Here is a 3793-nt window from a genome sequence, read left to right on the forward strand (position 1 = left end):
AAGTAGATCAGTGCTTCCTGAACTATATTCTACATATGAATCACTGGAAAATCTTGCTAACTGTAGATTCTGATTCAGTAAGTCTGGGGGGAGGCCCGGGATTCTGTATTTCCAAGAAAATCCCAGATGATGCTAGTGGGTAGGCCACACTTTCAGTAACAAGGCTATAGTTCTGTGCTGTCAGTATGGAAGTCATCAGTTACACATGCTATTGAGGCCTTGAAATGTGGGCTAGTGCACCAAAGAAATGGAATACTTTAATTTCAATTAATTTTAAAAAACTGACTGTTGGTTCAGTTCTCTGAAAACATTTTTTAATATGTTCAGAACAACTTGTGAATCTATCTTTTCAGTTATTAATTTAATGAAATCTAAATAGCTGAACATCTTTTTCCAATGGAAACTTAATGTCTGAATTGAAATATATTCTGGGCATAAAATAACAGGTTCTGAAGACTTAGTTAAAAAAAGTAAAATATCTTTTTAATAAATTTTCTAATGACTGAACATTGAAATGATATTTTAGATATGTTAGGTTAAAATATACTATTTTTGAAAAATTTATTTTATTTTTGGCAGCTCTGGCTCTTTGTTGTTTTGCCTGGGCTTTCTCTTGTTGTGGCGAGCAGGGACTACACTTCCTTGCAGCACTAGGGCATCTCATTGCAGTGGCTTCTCTTATTGTGGAGCACAGCTCTAGGTGTGGGGGCTTCAGTATTTGTGGCTCATGGGCTCTAAAGGATGGGTGCAGTGGTTGTAGCACACAGACTTCGTTGCTCCGTGGCATGTGGGATCTTCCTGGACCAGGGATAGAATCCACGTCCCCTGCAATGGCAGGCAGGTTCTCATCCAGTTATCACCAGGGAAGTCCAAAAAATATACTGTTAAAGTTATTAATTTCATGTTTAACTTATTTTTTAAATAAAATAAAATAGTGTGGCTACTAGAAAATTTAAAACCACCCTTGTGGCTTACTTTATATTCTAGTGAGTATAGGGGCTGGCTTGGTCAGCTCCCTTCCTTGGGTCTGAATTGGCTGGGTGAACTCCAGCTGGAAAGAGCAAGTGAAGTGGTGGAAAAAGACAAAGTTTCTTCCTTCCACAGTCTGGAGGCCATGGCAAAAAGCCAACATTAGCAGCAAGTTCTTTGGCCCACTGATGATTTCTTCTGTGGTGGCTTATTTCCACCACATTCCAAAGCAGGCTCTGCTTTCTGAAGAGGTAAAAAAGAAACACGTCAGCATCCCGAAGTAAGTTGCTCCAAGCTGGCTCTCCTAAGAAGATGTTCACTTTTCAAGAGTTAAGGGTCATGGCGAGGGGCCCATTCAACCCAACCTTCTCTGTGACATTAAGGCAAGTTAATTAAAACAGGCTGGCCTCCCACAAATATATTGTATTATCTGCTGGTCCACTCAGCAGTTCCCAAAGAGGCTGAAAGTTTAATGAAGAGCAGTAATGAAGGCGTCTGCAAATTTGACAACAGCTAAGAATTTAGCCAAAAGAAGTTATGCAAAAATCAAACTTAGGTTTCTCATAAGTTTCATTATGGTAACTTCGCTCCCCTGACTGGTGTGGAAAAAGAAAATGTAACCCACTCAGGCAAATATTTACATGTAGAATCAGACCTGGCAGCAGATTCAAAGGCTAGCAAGAGCTGCTTCTGTATCAGAGGCTTGGAGACTCCAGATCTCCATTAACCTTTCTAAACAGGAACTGACAGCCTTGGATGGAAAATGTCGGGGGAGATGCAAATGTTTTTGAAGAATGTTTGACTACAAAGTAAACAGCCCAAATAGAAAATATTAAATCAGATGCTGCCTCCACATTCCATAAAACTGAGTACACAGTAACATATACTGTATACTTTAAGAAGTCTTCTATAAAAGAAATCAGGAAACAATTTTAGCTTTGTGATGATTCAAATGTCATGGAATTGGTTATGTTGGCATAACACAGAGAATTTATTTTTTCTAATTATGTTAGATATTGACATGAAGTTATATAGTTGGCAATGAAGGTATGATTTTAAAGATATTTATCTTTAGGGCTTCTTGTTCTTTCTGTCACCAAATTAAACCATGAGAAAATATTTACTAGGTCAACCATTCATTAAAGAGTAGACTGTTCTTTTAGTAACCAAAAAAAAAAAGTTTTTTTAAGAAACACAAAATAGTACAGTAAATATTTATTATTCTGATTCAGGATTTATTCTGCTTTAGATGCAAGTGAAAGAAGGTGAGTTTAGCAAATTCTTAGTAAAATCAAGATTGTAAGGGAAAAGGACCAGAGCATGTTAGAAGCACAAATTTATAAGCTATTCATTGTCAGTTTCTAAAATTCTTATTATCCAACAGTCATTCTTGTCTGAATGCCTTGGTATGTTTAATACAAGCCCACATCTTCAAGAATCTAGCTGATCAAGATAAGCCTTTCCCATTAGCCTGTTCTACAGAGATTTTTACTGTATTTCAAACATTCATCTTTCAATTAACCTTAAAGGGTAGTGGATTCAGAATAATTGCTTACCTGACAAACTTGCAGATGATCATGGCAAAAACATCTGTCTTCTCTGCATGCTGCATCAACTGCTTTCTCTGTCTGGACTGCCTCTGTCTCTCTGGGCTGGCAGAGCTCCATCTATCTTTCAATTTCTTGCCCTGAGGACTTCTCTGATAAGCATTCTTTAACCCTGGATTCCCATCTTTGTTGGAGTTAATCCCAGCATATATTGTTTGATATCGTTATTGTATTTATCACATTATCATAATTGTTCCCGTATCAGTCTCAGATACTGGGGATTGTGTCTTATTCATTTGGTATATTTTCTTCCAAGGACAGTCCCTTCATAAGATGGATACCCAATGAGGTTTCTGAACCAGAATTTAAAGCATCAGTTTGAGTGATTAGCATAACAAAACTGCTTATTTCTGCTCTGATCTGCTCTCCTATTGGGTCTTCCCCACTCGGCCCTTGGGACTATGCCGTTTGAACTTCTTAAAAGTCTACCTCCGTCTCCTTCTCCGACTGATGTAGAAATGGCTTCTCTGTGTATGTCCTTGCCTCAGTTTTTGATGGTTCCATAGGAGAGTGGCTGGGTCCATGGTAACAATGCTGTTTCATCCCACAGTCCTCTTGGAAGGTGGCCTTTATTGCGTGGTCACCAGGCCTCTGACCACACAGCTCTTCTGTTTCATGTCTTCTTTCTTAGGAACAGCACTTACTGTGAGCCAAGGTCCTCTGCCTTCATCCCCTCTGCTGGTCTTGTCACTGAAGATCGATAGGCCATGACTTCAACCTTCATAGATGTGAACTTTTTTTTTCAGGGTGTCCCTTGTCCCTTCCAACAATTATCATAGTATTGCATTAGACTATTCCTAAAATCCATCGAAGTTTTTTTTGTTTGTTTGTTTTTTTAATACCTAAAACTCCAGTTGTGGACAGTTCTGAAGACATGAGCTGTGGTATTAACTCACCAAACAAAAGCTTCTAAATATACATTCATGTTTTAAGTCTGTGTGATGGGGTTAAGGGTAGTTTTTCTTATCATTAGATACTTTCCTTATTTAATAATAAGTATAGATTATTCTTATAATCTAAATAATACTAATAATCTTTGAAATAGAAACCAAAACTATTTATGCTTAGGATTGTTTCATAATGAATATAATCCAAAATCTCCTATATAAAACTGTTTCACATCCAATGATAAAAGGTAATGTTCCCAAAGGGAAAATATAAAGTGCTGTTTTCTTAATGGAATTACTAGCTATGTTGCTCTGTTCTATCTTTAAATT

This window comes from Cervus elaphus, chromosome 3 (assembly GCF_910594005.1).
Source record: "Cervus elaphus chromosome 3, mCerEla1.1, whole genome shotgun sequence".
NCBI classification, from domain to species: Eukaryota; Metazoa; Chordata; class Mammalia; order Artiodactyla; family Cervidae; genus Cervus; species Cervus elaphus.